This window comes from Amphiprion ocellaris, chromosome 10, assembly GCF_022539595.1.
Source record: "Amphiprion ocellaris isolate individual 3 ecotype Okinawa chromosome 10, ASM2253959v1, whole genome shotgun sequence".
NCBI lineage: Eukaryota > Metazoa > Chordata > Actinopteri > Pomacentridae > Amphiprion > Amphiprion ocellaris.
This window is the reverse complement of record NC_072775.1, coordinates 4,550,787-4,567,174: the sequence shown is the minus strand read 5'-3', so window position 1 is coordinate 4,567,174 and position 16,388 is coordinate 4,550,787. Positions and strand designations below refer to the sequence as shown.

General features: G+C 38.1%; 1 long non-coding RNA gene across 1 annotated transcript; it reads right to left on the bottom strand.

Annotated features, from left to right (window-relative positions):
- Positions 1–6,651: 6,651 nt before the first annotated feature.
- Positions 6,652–9,073, bottom strand: LOC129349781 (uncharacterized). Its single transcript, XR_008602900.1, has 3 exons — positions 8,820–9,073; positions 8,032–8,191; positions 6,652–7,104 (listed from the first exon to the last, which is right to left on the bottom strand). It is a non-coding gene; the product is annotated as an uncharacterized LOC129349781 (long non-coding RNA).
- Positions 9,074–16,388: the final 7,315 nt, after the last annotated feature.

Below are 16,388 nucleotides of genomic sequence, written 5' to 3'. Positions count from 1 at the left end.
GAGCCGTGTCAGAAATGTCATCGACTATTCATAGAAGCGCTCCAGCTTGGGAAATTTAATCAAAAGTTTGCAGCCATGAACTGAGGGAAAGTTGAAGTGACAACAACGTGAGATGGAAGCAAATATGGATCCTGAATAGATGACAGTCATCAGCATAGGTGATAAGCAATGTTCCCTGTAATTTTTCCTGAGTGTGAGCAAACACACAAACTCCCTGAGCGTCCCTTGGACCACTGTGAGCAACATCAGACGTGTGCACTGTGGTCACACCAGCATCACATCCATTCAAGTTACATGGTTCATTAAAAGAATCAAATTACAGCATTTACATTTCTGTTAAAACACTTTGTCAACAGGAGCCAGTTGAAGGCTGCAGTGATTTTAGTGACACTACAATGTATAAGAGTGAAGTTATTGAATATTTGTCTCTCTTTACTGTTGCAGTGGTTTTGCAAATTGCAGACGGACCTGTTCACTCCATAGACACCAATGTTATTCCTGTAGCTTGAAAGACAGCTACTTTTGATAAAACTGGGCTTGTAGCACATTGTCTGCCTTGCAACAATGGGAAAGAGGCACCGTTTATGTTTTGACAACCTATATCTAACGAGTTATTGATGCTGGAAGTCCGAATCTGTGAATATCTTTCCAACTTTACTGAACTTGGGGCCACTACCACCTAAGGAGTGATATATTTAATTTTGAAAAAAGCATTTAGCCATACTTAAAGCTTTAAGTGCTTTATTAACACGGAACTAAAAATTTTGTATTGTTTTATTATCACAGGTTCTGTCTGAAAAGAGGTGGCATCATTTTAAACAGTGAAATCAAACTAACAAAATGTAATGACCAACCAGTGAGCAATACTGGATTCTGCAAAAACATAAACAACTTTTTTAAAATCTAAATCTTATCTTAACACAGTTAATGTATTAACTTATTTTTGTGTGTATGCATGTATTTATTGATTTATTTAGTACTGTTAACATATCAGAGTTCTGAGTGAATTTTTCTTAAGATAGGCAAAGGCCATTTATTGATTACATATAGGCTCTTAAATGTTTATTAAAAACTAAAAAGCATTTTAAAAAAAAACAACTTAGGTATTTATTGAGTCACTAAAATACTGTAGAGTACAGACCACATCAGCATGATTATAAGCATCCTCTGGTAAATGAACAACCAGATACTGATGTCTCTCACCATATGGACTTCAGGAGATGACTGGGGGATGATAAACTGTGACCTACTGGTTGGATTCTCTCTGTTCTCATGTTTCTTACATGTTTGTCCCCTGACAGCCGGGTCCTAATGTTTTTTGAGCAACACACCATACTATGACGTTTTTAGAATGATGGTTCTACTATGGAACCAGTTTGACATGTTCAGGTGTTCTTTGTGTGAAAACTCAGAGATTTCAGGTATCAGAAGGTGGTTTTCAACTTTCTTTGTTAACTTTCTGCTTCGACTTTAAATAAATTTCCTTCACTAAGCCAGCCCTCTGGACTTCCAGTAAGCTGTGTTCCTATTGGCTGTCCAGGTGGCTGCTTGGTGTTATCAGGAACACCTGAGCAGCTCAGTGTCTTCCTGCTTTATTTAGCTGCAGACAAACATTTCCTCCGTTTCTCTTCACCAGTGACCTGGGTTTGGTTCCGTTGCTTCAGTTTGTTCTTTAGGCGTTGGCTTGCAGCTTCCAGCAGTAAAATCATCTTTAATGTGTTTCTTGGTGTGTTTCAGGGCTTTGTACTGGATAGTTGTCTTGGTAAATGTGGTTCTTTAGCCACAGTTAGCACATGTTGCTAATGTGTGCAGTGATTAGTGGATTTGGTGCAGCTGAGTTGTGTCTTTATCTTGGCTGTAGTGAGTCTTTAGAGGTTTTTGGTCAGGCACATTCTGTATTCTTGTTTGAGAACCAGCGTTGGTTGTCCAGAAGGTAAGAGTTCCTGTCCTGATTCTCTGTTCTCAGAGGTTCTCTGGTAGGCTGCAGGAGACTTTAGCGTTTGGGTTGTGCTAGTTTGGTTTTTGTATGGTTTCATTTGGACGACTATCTTGAGGCTCCTCCATGTGGTTTAGTGAGGTTTTCTGGAACAGTTCTACAAAGCAGCCTGCAGCAGAAGAGACTTTGAGAGTTTTTAGGAAGTTCTGGAGAGCAGACTTTAGACAGCAGAAACATTTATCAGCAGTTTGAGCAGGAGAAGGTGAGCTTCAGAGTAGAAATGAGATGGAAACCTTCTTGACCCGTGTGGTGAGGTCCTGTACCAAGAGTTTGAGCAGGTTGTGAAGAGTCTGTAGTTCTTTGGTCTGAAAGCACAAGAAGAGTCGACTCATTAAAGGAGAAAACAGGAGATATTGTTGGTTCTTCTGTCGCTCTGCAGTTTCCTTAGACTGAATATCAAGTTTATATTTTAAATGATTTCCCATGTGAGTCCAAGAAGACTTAAATAAACTCCTTCCATACCCTGGACACAACATATTTTATTACCATGTTAAATTTTTATTTTATTTATTTTTTTTAATGGTTTTGAGTTTTAATCATAGATTTAGCATAGTTTTTTTCTCTTTGCTTGTTTAGTTTTGTCATCTGTGTAAAAGGTGCTAAACAAATAAAGTTGAATTGATAAACTGAATAACTGACTAACTCATGATTGTGACAACAGAAGTGTTTTCATTGTGATTTAAGGGTTTATTTCATTTTTAAGGTTGGGGTTAAAATCTTGACAGAAAAAGAAAATTAAAGAAATAAACTACATAACAAAAAGCAATTAAATCAAAGGGGAAAAAATTAATACAATAAAACTTTTAAAAAGGTTTATTATTAAAGACTATTTTTTGAATGTTTAATTATCGAAAATATTTTATCTGTAATTCTGAATATTTGTATTTGAAAAATTTTGTTTAATTTCATAATTACATGTATTGTATCTTGTTTAATTATCTAATTTAATATTTTGTCTGTTTAATATAGTTAAACATTAAATACAAATAAATTCTATTAAACAGACAAAATATTGAATTAGATAATTAAACAAGATACAATACATGTAATTATGAAATTAAACAAAATTTTTCAAATACAAATATTCAAAATTACAGATAAAATATTTTCGATAATTAAACATTCAAAAAATACAATTAAACAAGAAGAAGATTAAACATTTTAAAAAATACAAAACATTTAATTAGATTATTAAACCTTTAAAAAGAAAACATTTAATTAAAAAATTAAATGTTTTATTAGAAAATTACATCTTAAGGACAATAAAACTTCAAATAGGAATTAAACAGAAAATACAATGAAGCATTTAAAAAGACAAACATTAAAAGGTGGTAAAACGTTTAAAAAGAAAAACCTTCAAGATTTAATCGAAAAATTAAATATTGGGAAAGGAAAAAAACTTCAAACAAGCCGATAAAACATTTGAAAAAACAATTAAACATTAAAAAGACAAGACATTTGGAAATCAAATCAGACATTAGAAAAGAATAAAAGGTGAGAAAAGAGCAAAACTAAACATTTAAGAAGAATCAAACTAAAGACAAAACATTTGAAAAGACACGAGTTAGACTTTAGAAGATCAAATTAAACAGAAGAGACAATAAAACGATCAAAAAGAGCAAAAACACAATAAAGTCTTAAAGCGTTTTCTAGTCTGAAATGAAAACATCAAGTTGTTTCTTCAAACATTTCCTCTTTCTATGTTCTTGGTTTGATTGTGGACAGATTTACTAAGAACTAATTTCAGAAAACTGCTTTCCAGATAAAGTCTACTAGTAGTTGAAGGCATTGATCAAACTAATGTTACCTTCTGATCTCCCCAAACTTTACTGTTCAGTGAAGAGAATCAAAGTTTGTTCAGTATTTCTAAAAAACCCACAGGTGAAGGTCTGAGAAGAACTCAGATGGATGGTCTAAATGTGAAATCAAGACTCGTGGTCACAAGTTTTAAGGCTTCTGTTAACCAGAAAGTTCAAACTAACAGAGAAGTACTGAGAAACTTTTAAAATTTCAGTCCTCAGACTGTCTGAAGGTTCAAACTAACAGAGAACTGCTCAGGAACTTAGAAGATATCAGTCCTTGGACTGTCTGAAAGTTCAATCTAACAGAGAACTACTCAGGAACTTAGAAGATTTCAGCCCTCAGACTGTGTGAAAGCTCAGGTCCTGAGGACTCGGGAGGTGTGGAGGCTTTGGAAAGTCTTGGAACTGAGGGTTCAACCCTCCAGCACAAAGGCTGAAGTCCAACCTCCTGAGAAAAACGGTCGAGTCGAGACACGAGTTAAAAAAAAATTCGAAAACGACAAAAAATAGATGATAAATGCGCAAAAAAAAGAAGAATTAGTATCTGAGCGAGTAGCTCAGGGGATAAGAAGACAGACTCCCAAGCGGAGGGTCGCAGGTTCAAGACCCGCCGCTGACTGCTTTCTTTGTTTGTCTTTGTCAGAATTTTGATAAAATTTAAGAAGGGTCTGGTCTTGAACCAGCGACCTGCAGCTCCATAGGCAAATCCTTAACTCACTGAGCTACAGATCAGATAAAAAGAAATAAATTCGTCGTCCCTTTGACATCGTAGTTTCTCAAGTGACCACATGGGTGGAGCCAAGGCGGAGTCTGGGTGGAGTCAGGGCGGAGAGTAGGCGGGGAGGTGGGTGGCGGCCTCCCCCCTCTACTCCCCCACCGCCCACCACACCTTCCCCCTCCCGACGAGTTCTTCGAGTCTCCACGAGTTCTTCGAGTCTCCACGGGTTTTCCCGAGTTTCTGGAGTTTCCACCAGGTCGGAGGCAGAACAAGTCATGAAGAGATGTTGAAGTTGGCCAGGATGGACTGACTTTTTACAGCGACTAGAAGGAAGACGACTAGAAGAGCAGGTCTTTAACCACCATCCATAAAATCCATGGAGTCGCTCCAGAGAAATGAAGAAAGGTCAATTTTTATCAACCTCCATCCAGATGTTCAACTTCATATCTTTACTTTGACATTTTTAGCACCACAAACCTTTAGTATCACACTTTATTATCATTTATTAGGACTTTAATGGAATCCACCAGCAGATTTAGTTTTTGTTGACAAACTTTATTCTTGTCATCGTGGGACTGCAGTATTTAAAACTCTTCCTTCTATTTGACCTCATGTTTATTAGTTTTAGTGGAGAAAGTTATTTTAGTTGTCGATTAGTCTCTTAAAAACCAAATATTAAATTGGATTAGTCAAGAGGTTTAAATTTCTTACTTTGTCATATTTTAAATATGACAAAAAATGGAATAATAAAGTGTCTTGAGACAATTTGTCCTGTAATTGGCGTTATATAAATAAAACTGAATTCAAATTGTATGTATCTTGTAATGTTGGAGTAATTCAGCCATATATGTTGGAAAACACATTTTCTTTGACCATTAATCTGTTGATTGTTTTCTCCAGTAATTCATTTCTTGTTTTGGTTTATAAAATGTCAAACCCAAATATATTCAGTTTACTGTCATAAAAACCAAAAACATTTACATTCATGATGCAGGAATCAGGCAGTTTTTCACTTTTTATCTTAGTTTAGTCAGAAAGATAGTTGATAATGTGTGAATTGTTGCAGCTTGTGAGCCGTAAAAGGTTTTAATCTTTGGGGCCGAGTGTCAAAAAACATTTAGAAACCAACATCAACAAAACACTCAACAAAGATTTGAACATCATTGAAGGGAAATCCAACTTTTGCATGACAATGTCTAATTAAAGGACATTTATTTCCAACGTAAATGTGTGATATTCATCCTCTGGAGCTTTCTCTTCACATCGTCTTCCACCTGGACTGGTTTGGTCGGGAGCATGTGCAACAAACATTTGAAAAACTGCACTTTAACATCAATGAATGACACTGAAGTTTAATCTCTACATGAATGAGACTGAGTCTGGATGTGCTGCTCTGTCATTAACTCCTAAGTTTAGGGAAAGTTCAAACAAAAGAGGACAGTTCAGATAAGACTTGAGAATGAGCTTTTTCTGAACAAACATCTCAGACTTTCTGAGCTTCAGCAAATCTAGCAAGATATTTTAACAACCAACTCAAGAGATCCAGAAGTTGGAGAGAGTTAGCTTTAGCTGAGCCAAAGAACATGTGGGACGCTAACCTAGCAAACATTTCAGACTTTTCTCTGTGAATTCTGAGAAATAATTTACTATTTAATGACAGAGCTACACATCTTAACTCAGTCTCATTAAAACAGACTCTAATTCAGTGTCATCCATCCATATTAAAGTGCAGTTACCCAAAATGTTTGTTGCATGAGCTCCAACAAAACCTGTCCAGGTAGAAGGCCACTTTGACAAACAGGAAGTGGAAGATTCCAAGCAGATTTATAGAAGGGGGAACCGGACTGTACTAAGTGTGGTCGAGTATAAAGGGGTGTTTTGTGGGTTTTTAAGGCTGATAATGATTATTAGTGAGACAGTTGGAGTAGATATTCATTTGCAGTAAATGAAAGTATTTAAAATCTTGAGTTAAACTTAGAAGAACACAAACTCTAACAGAAAACTTTGTTGATACGTTTTTGTTTTGTTTACAGATGTTAAGTTAAAGGAGTTTTATTCGTGACGTATAACCAATCAAATCACTCCAGAAGACAGAGCGACCACAGGTAGATAAAGGTTCAGAGCCAAAGTAGCACCATTTTTAAATGTATTTATTACCATAAATCAGTAAAAAATAAAATACTGATAATCAGTAAATCAGTCAGCCCACAATTACTACAATTCTACAATGTATGTCTCTTTCCTTTGACTTGTTATTTGTACAATATACGATGTATATGATGGTGTTTTTTCATACTGAAGGCTATACTGGGCTGCTTCACTCCTCCTCTGTTGTTTTCTGGATTGTACTCAGCTGCATGTCTTCATCCACCCGGCCTCCGTTGACTCGTCCCGCCTGCCGTCTCTGGAGCTGAAGCTGGATTGGAACAGACCAAAGTACAGTCCAATCATGATGCCAGCTGCCTCTCAAAAGGCTCCTTCATCTGGCAGGTGGCAGCACTTCTTCTGAGGGGAAGCTGAGCTGGCCCGGCAGAACTTTGGAGATGTGTTCCAGTGGTTGGTGGATGTGTGGGGAGACAGAGAGGGACCTTTGAATTGTTCACAAAGGAAAACAGGGAACCCATTGGTAGTTTTAGTTTAGGCTGCTACTGAGGTGTGTTTTTGGGCTTGAAGAGGTGAACAGGAAGAGTTTTTTTTTTTCGTATTGATTATGTTTTACTTTGTTCCTGGTTGGAATGTCCATCAACGTCAACATGAAGTTCACTTTTAGTTCTGTTTATTTATTTTTATTTTACTAACACCCATTTGTTTTTAACCTCCTCACATGTGTTGTTGTACTCTTTCAAATAAATTCTCGTCTAACCCTCTGGAAACCAGCGTTTGGACTGTTTTTGTGTTGCTCCTCACCTACTGACAGCTGTGGACTAAAGGCTATACTGTGACGTTTTTAGAGTGACATGCTATACTATGATGTTTGTTGGGCGACACACTATACTATAGGCTTTTTTAATTGACATATTACTGTGACCTTTTTTTTGTTTTAGTTTTTTTGTTTTTTTTAGCAACATATAAGAATACGAACAGTTTTAAAAGTTACTACACTTTTACTTGTGCAATGAAATTATTATTCTATGGCATTTTTTAGATGACATATTATACTCTGTTTTCTTGAGTTACATACTATTTTGACAATATACTGCACTATCACATTTTTTGAATCACATATCATACATGACAATTTTAGGCAACATCCTATCATTTTGCGCTTTTTGAACCACATAATAATCTATGTTTTTTTTTTTCTTGCCAACATGCTGTACTATGAACTACAGGCCATACTATGTTATTCTTCAGTAAAGCATACTATACGTTGACATTTTCTGAACTACATCCTATACTATGGTGTTATACACAGAGTGCTTTGGTTACATGTTGATTTATAATCTAGATTTTTTTCTGTTTTGTTTTTTGCCAGGATTACCACAGACCTGACAGTGAACACCGTTGACACCCACCTCAGGGAGACGCTGCCTAAGATCTCAAGGCTGCTTGGTCGTGGTCTTTCTGGCACGTACTCTTCCAAGATGAGCCTGGGAAGTTTAACACTGATGGAATGACACCAGGTCTAAGCCGACAAACTTCCAATTCCTCCTCAACCCATAGTCTCTGGGAAACCTACATGGAGTAAGAAAAGTAGACAGAGAAGTAATTAAGTCTGTACACAACATATTAAAAAGAAATCATGCTAATAAATTAAGTACAAAGAACCGAATTCGCCAATATACTGGAGACCAGAGCTATTTAATTTGATAAGTATAACCTTGTTTAGTAACATTTCAATTATTTGAGAGCAGTCCTAAAGAACTGCCTGTAATCCCAATCATAAAATGGGTTTGGAGGAAGAACATAGATGGTAATCTGGATATACATGAGTTAGGCTTTATAACTACTACTGGTAGTATTGGTGGTAGTAATAGCAATGTGACTACTACTAGTAGTATTGGTAGTACTCACTACTGCTGCTGATACTGGCACTGCTACTACAACTTGTAATACTATTACAAATGCTGATACTACTTCTACGACTCTAACAGCTGTTTATACTACTACTGCTGCTTGTACTTTTAGTATTACTACTACTGCTTGTACAACTATACTACAGCTACTACTAATCGTCTGGTATTTGGTTGTCAAGCTGCTAGCTCGCCTTAGTGTTTTGCTAGTGGCTAACTAGTTAGCTCTCATAGACTGGAAGCTCTCAACAAGATTTCATAATGAAAAAAGAGCCAAAAACTATTCTTACCTATGAAAAGTCATTCCAAGTTTCCTTGTCTCAATCGTACGACGTAGTGTGTAATTGTATGCAGCACAGTGAGCCGGCATACTTCTTGTTTCCGTTTTCACGCCGTCTACATCAACAGAATGCACTGAAACTTTGCCCCCACTAGCTTAGCCTCGCTGTAGCACGCAGCTCAAAGGGGCGTGTCCTATCTACTCATTCATATCTATGAGAACAACGGTAGCTGCACATAAGGACGCATGTCAATGACGTTGATTAGCTGCGTAAATACCATTATATACAGTCTATGGTAAATACGTATGTGAATCGCATCATTGGCTGCAGCAGCCAGTCACCAGTCACTCACTGACTCACATTGAAAAATAGCACAGAATGAATTGTTACGTGTTTATTTTATTCACAATTTTGGTTGGATTTTTTTTTTTTTTTTGTGCGCAGCGCAGATTTTCTGTGCGCGGAGACCGTGTCAGCAGTGCGCAATTGCGCACACGCGCAGCTTAGAGGGAACAGTGGTGATGAGTATGTGGTGTTATCAGAACACAAGCTGAGGATTTTACTATGAAGCCAGCAACATACCAGGATATCTTTTCATTATCAGGTTTTTTATAAACACAACAACTGCAGTCAGGCTTAGTTGTCACATAAAACTGGTAATCAACTCATTAAGTCAACCCAGTGTTTCTAAATCTACCCCTAAGTACATTCCCATAAAAGTGTCAATGTTGGCACCAGCTGAGCAATCACCTTTAGCCCTTCATCTTGTTTTCCAGTATTCTCTGCGGAGGAGTTGGTCAGTAATAGGACCGAGTAGGCAGTGGGTTGTAATTCTGGCTCAGTGTTTAGGTTTTAACTGCCAGAAAGATGCAGTAAAAACCCAAGTGACACAAACATATATATATATATATATATATATATATATATATATATATACACAACACACACTCTGGAACAGAAATCAGTTCCAGCTGAGCCACATTACAGTATAAGTGCATTTCAGATTGTTTGGAGTCATGCCCAGAGCAAAGTTTTCATGGTTTAGTGTATGTTGTAGAGTAAAGGTGTGTCTTGTGGGACAGTCAGCAGGAGATTGTTGGGTAAAGAATAGCCTGCAGCCACCGACTCATTTATGAGACTGTAAAAAGAAGAAAAAGATGAGAGAGAGGGGAAAATAGAAGTAGTGAAACTGAAGGAGAGGCAAGAGGCAGCGATGTGTGGAGACTGAGTTTTTCCTTCTTATACAGTAGGTGTGTTGGATGTCTCTCCACCCTCAGGTGCCTTGAGGCAACAGTAGAGCATATAGAAACCTTATTGCCATTTTACTTTTCACTGCTTACACTCCGACCAAGCACAGCCTCCACTGGGCTACAAACAACACACAAAAAACTATAGAAAATTTTACTGCAGTTTTTCAGCTTAAAATAGGAAGTGGTGACTAATGGTGGTGATGACTATTGGGATGGGTTCATCTAAGCTAAGCAGATTGGATACCTTTTAATGGGATTTTATATGATAGGCTCCTACAACTGTCCAAGTAATCAAGGTGTTGTAGTAACTCAAACAATCATTTACAACTTTATCCAACATATAATGTCATAACTTATAAATCGATGGATGGATGGATGGATGGATGGATGGATGGATGGATGGATGGATGGATGGATGGATGGATGGATGTGGCTACATGCTGCTAGCTTACTTCTCGCACAAACACTGCTCCATCAGTCAGATCCTGTTAACACATGCTTTAAATTGCATGTAACAGTTAACTTTTTACCGAGTTGATCTGTCAAAGAGCCAGACTATTAAAATAATCAAATAAAATGACAAGAATGACCACAAAAACAGAACCAGCAATGAACCCATTAGATGCTGTTTTAATATTAGTTTTACTTTTAGTCGGCTGTCTTTCAATAAAGTCAGTGGTCAACCATCTCAAGTTTTCAGGTGTTTGCTGAAGAAATATCACAGTGTTAATGTTATCTGATGTTAAAGCTAATCCCAGACAGAACAAGACACCTGCAATCATGGTACCAACTGTAGGACAAAGATGGCTACAGTTCTACCCTTAAAATGCCCAGAAGATGAGCAATAAAAATGCATGACTAAAGACTGAAATGTCTTCAACAAAAATCAAATCACCAGACATTGACTTAAATTAATATACAGTACATGTTTGTCAAATAACTAAGCACCAACATTAATGCTGCTTCCATCCATTTACTTCCATTGATCTGGAAGTGGGTCATGATGGCAGCAGACTGAGAAGGTTCTCCAGGCATCACTTCCCCCAGCAGCATCTTCCAACTCCTCCTGGGAATTCCCCAGTGTTGCAAGGCAAATGGGATACATAATCTCTCCAGTGTGTTCTGCGTCTACTCTGGTTTCCTACAAGTTGGACATGAACTGAAAAACCTCCCAAGGGAAATGTCCAGGCAGTGTCCTGATATGTAGGGAACTGTATCTACAACAACAACAAAATGGAAAGCTTCGTCTTGAGGCTCACCTCCATCATCACAATGTTTTGGTACATGAAGATTTCAAGATATGAGTTCCCACACTTGGGACAGACTCATTCCTAATCTATACAGAGCAATCCATCCATTCTTTAACAGCAGAAAACCAGATGTGGAGGTGTCAGCTCCCATCCTAACCCCTTAATATCTGGCTGCAAATGACCCCAATGCTGGCTGAAGGTTGTTGTCTGATGAAGCTAACATAAGAACATTTACTGCAAAGAGCAGAGAAACAATTCTGATTTGAGGTTCCCCACAACTTCTAAACACAAAACCTGTTGTCACACTGGGCTGATGGTGTGTTGGTCTCACCAGTGAGCTGTCAGCTCCAGTATATCGGTTAACGTTAGACTTTCTGTAACAGTGTTTAAGCTGAAAGGCTCAGTTTTACTGCAATGAATATGTTTCATTCTTATTGTTCTACAGACCATGGCATCTCTTTCATGCTTGACAGTGGAGAAGTTAATCCAGCAGACTAACAGGAAACACTCCCTGTGGGCAAATTGTCCAAGTGCCTCCAGTGATGTATTGGTACATTAAATATTTTTAAACTCGTAAGTATCACTGTAAACATGCGGTGTTTGTTGGAATGCATCAGGATTGATTTCTTTTGCGAGATATTTTTCATTCATTGTAATCTAAAATACAAAAAGTTTCATTACTGTTTGGAGGCCAGCAGTAAGAAAACAATCTGCAGACTGTGGAAGTACTTTGTAACTTGGTGTGATGCTGAACTAGAAACTCATTTTTAAAGGAGACATATTTGTGTTCCACCTGTGTTTTTTCACACAAAGACACTCTATGCTGCTTCATGAATCTTAAGCTTTGTCATGGGGCTGTGATGAATGGTAATACAATTCTTAATTCTTCCTACTTCTTTTTTTTTGATGACCGGTAGTGGTAGATTTTAGTTAGAACTAGATTTTAACATAGAGTGCCTTTACAAAACCCTTGGTAGCTGATATTCTACTTCCATTATTCAAATTGCCACCATATTCATAATAAATTGAATTATGTAGACATAGATAATATGGATTAAATCAGACATTCGAGGCCCCTGGAGGTTTGGAGCCCCTGGCAGTTGCTCACTTAGTAATCTGGCCTTGTGTTCAACACGGCATATCACACTGTTCAAGAGAAAAGGCTTTTAAAATGAAATGAGAAATTCTTCTCTGGAGTAAAGCTGAGCTCCAGATAAAACCTTATTCTGCATTTTAATTCTGCCCGGCAGTGTGTCGACTGTGTTCTTGACCATCTGGAATCTGAGTTTTTGGCTCTTCATCTCATAAAATATTCATTTTATTGTAAACACACTCACTCATACATGTGACAGTAAAGGAATTTGTGGACAGACACATTCCTACTTTTACATTACAGGAAAGCGGTGCCACTAAATGTTGCTCTGGTGCTGCCATCTGAAAGACCTGAAGGCACCAGCGTGAAATTTTAGTCTGGCGACCTATGACATGTATAGGTATGTATGTAACATGGTACACTAATGCTAAAATACAGTGAAATACATTAAGAATTCAAGGTTATGACAGCAGTTGGTCATTTAATTTGCACTTATTGTGTAATTAAAGGTAAAGACTACACTTTGCAATATTTCTAACCATGTTTCTCATTTTCTAACCTATGTTTATTTTGTATTACATTTTTTGCAATGTTATACACAGTGTGTGCAGTATTTAAAATGTTAGACCTTTGTTATTATTGTTATTCCCTCTATGGAACAAATGGAACTATCAAGCTGACCTGTTGAACTAAACTGTCAAATTTGCAAATTAAAGAATGAAAAAGGAAAAGCTGGGGGTTGCTGGAATGAAACATGAAAAAACATCCTTCACTGGTTCCCAAGCAGCCACAAAACGTGTTATCTCAGAGAAATGAATCATTTATTTACAATAAATATGAACTGCTAACAAAGGAGTGGTAATGTTTTGCTTAAATTCAGAACAAAAACCCCACTATTCTGCTGAGCAAGACTGGCCTGAGGAAACAAACATTGGTAACAGAAACACAGTCTCACCTCCCTATCTTAACTTAAACATGAGAAAAACCAGTTAACCCAAAAGTGGCAGCTCACTCCTACTATACATAACCATAAATCAGTCTACTACACAAAGAACAAGTTGTGCTGGATGTGTGCGCTGCTTGGATCCAGTAGAGGATGGATGGATGGATGGATGGATGGATGGATGGATGGATGGATGGCACGCCCTCTGACGTCGTTAAATACCGGCTTTCATGGTAGCCCAACCAATCCTGTGCCAACCCGACATCCTGCCATCCAATCCCAGCGCTGGTACGGCGCAGCTCTCTATGAATATTAGATTGGCACATGAAGAGGAAACACACAGAGCACAGGAAAACCTCCAGATAGATGTTAAGTAAATTCAGAGTAGATAGATCATCTCTTTTGTACAGACGCTGAAGGTGCACCTTGGCATGTATAATTCATAATAACGCACCATTAAACAAGAGATTAACAGTAAACTAGTAGCAATTAACAAATAATTTAAATGGGCAAAGGATTGAAGATGTAGAGAAAAGTGCCTAGTGGAAGTTGTTGCTAGATCCTGATTGATCCTGTCTACATATCGGTGATAATTTATAATTATAATTAATGAATAAAGGCACTGGTCCTCTTGTTCCGCTGTGTGAATGCACACAAATGCTTTGCTCCTACAAACACCTGGAAGCAACAAACTAAACTTTAGTTCCTGTTAATGTTTTGTCAAAACCTGGATCACATTCATCTTTGGTCATTAATCTGACCTGTCACGTGATCTCTCAGGTTTATTTTTTACAGATTTTCAGTTTCTAATAGATGTGAACTTTGGCAGTAAACGGTGTCTATTCCTCTCTGTGATGTTTGTGGATCAGTGTTGGTGCTGAAATGGAGAAGAGGCTGATGAAGAAAATAGTGCTTTTTCTAGATACCTTCTAGTGCCACACGTCACTCCTTCATTCCATTTCTCAGTTATCCACAATTCTTTTATCTTTTATTTGTTATTGTCTGTCAGATCCCCCTCTGACCTTTTGTTTTCTGCCAAATCTCTTGATTCAATCACCTTCTGTTTTTTGTTGTCTTACCATCTGTCACTGATTAGCAACTATAAGCAAATGAACCACTATTCACCCTCGTATTTACAGACGGCCCCCTCCCTACCCTCTGACCATCTCTATAAAATGTGGATTCTGCAAACGTTCTTGGTCGGCTTACCTTCACAGACTCGTGCTCTGTGTTGGTAAGCCAATAAACACCCCACTACAGCAAACTTTGAAGGACTAAGAGTGAAATTTCTTCAGCCAGGCCTTTCCCAATCACTTTGCACAACTCAAAGTTTGTGCCTGTCTGTTACCGCGACATTGATCAAACTTATGTTAAAAGTTATACAGTAAGGTTAGAATGTTTTGCGGACCAGGGTGCTAATTTAGACATGAACACCGACACATTCAGACACCATCAGCTTCACGAAAAGAAGTGCATGTCTGAAGGGGACTCAGTTAATTTAACTGTGACTGTAAACTATCTGAAGCTGTATCATTTCAAACAAGTAGCAGAAAACAAAACGAAGACAGCAGTACATGGTGAGTAACTTCTATAACTGACAAAACCAAACTTCTGTCCGTGACCCTCACACGACAAAGAAGGCACAACAGGTAAAAGATACGACACCACAATGCTCCAGCTCCACTTTTCCTCTTGTTGTGGTGCACACAACTTTTTTTTTTGTTAGTCGTTAGTTAGCTGACTGTGACTGAACATCAATCTTTCTTCTCTTTTCCTGACATCTGGACAAAATTCCTCTCAGCAGTTTGCAGACGAAGAGGGAGCTGCTGATCTGTAACCAAATCAAAGTCATCTGCTGCTGTCGCTCTATTCTGCTCAGCAAAACACAGAATCAATTTGGGGAAACTAGAACCAAAACAAAAAGAAACCTTCATGGAGACGGAGCATAGAAAATCCCATTTTCACTGGTCCAGTTCTGATGAAATTATGATGCATCTTGTTCCTCGCTGCATAAAGCCTCTGAAGCTGATGGAAGTGGACATTTTAATTCATTTTCTACATGACTGCTAAAAGGACGTCTTTTAAGCATTTAATCTTGTACCCTATAATTTCCCAACATGCAGAGGGGCACAGAACGTAATGAATCAGTTTACTTTTCATTACCACAGATTTGAAGTATTTTCAAGGGCAGATAATACACAGCTTTGGCTGCAGTGGGCAGAATGTCAAATTATTAGAAAGCTGTTCACATGGACAGAAAATCAGTCTGGACTGATTGAGTTCTCTCAATAAATATTTTAAAAATGACTTTTTTAAAGATATGCTCACGAGAAATGCTTCCCAAAAAAATTATTAAGTGAAGAGGTTCAAATCATACTTACCTTGGAGACAGTAGCTTGGCAAAATAATCTGTACTCAGGTCCTTTTATGAAACATGGCAGTTGGTAATATTGAAATTCTATGATTTTCAATAACAAAAACAACAAGAAAAGCACTCAGAGTGCAGTCCTCTGTCAAGGCTGTTCAGTCGCTCTATCATTTCCAAAGGCTGAAATCCATCAATCCATTGTCTTCCACTTATCCAGGGTCGGGTCGTGGAGGCAGCAGATGAAGCAGGTTATTCCAGACATCCCTCCCCGCAGCACCTGTTTCCAGCTCTTCCTGGAGGATCCCGAGGCGTTCCCAGGCCAGATGAGATACATGATCTCTCCAGTGAGTTCTGGGTCTGCCCCAAAGTCTCCTCCCAGGTGGACATGTTTGGAAATCCTCCAAAGGAAGTCTCCCTGGAGGCATCCGAATCAGATGTCCAAACCACCTCAACTGGCTCCTTTAGAGGTGAAGGACCAGCGGCTCTACTCGGAGCTCCCTCCAGATGTCTGAACTTCTCATCCTATTTCTAAGGCGGAACCCAGCCACCCTACGGAGGAAGCTCATTTTGGCCACTTGTATCCATGATCTTGTTATTTCAGTCACTACCCAGAGCTCATGACCATAGGTGAGGGTTGGAATGAAGATGGACGGTAAATTGAGAGCTTCGCCTTG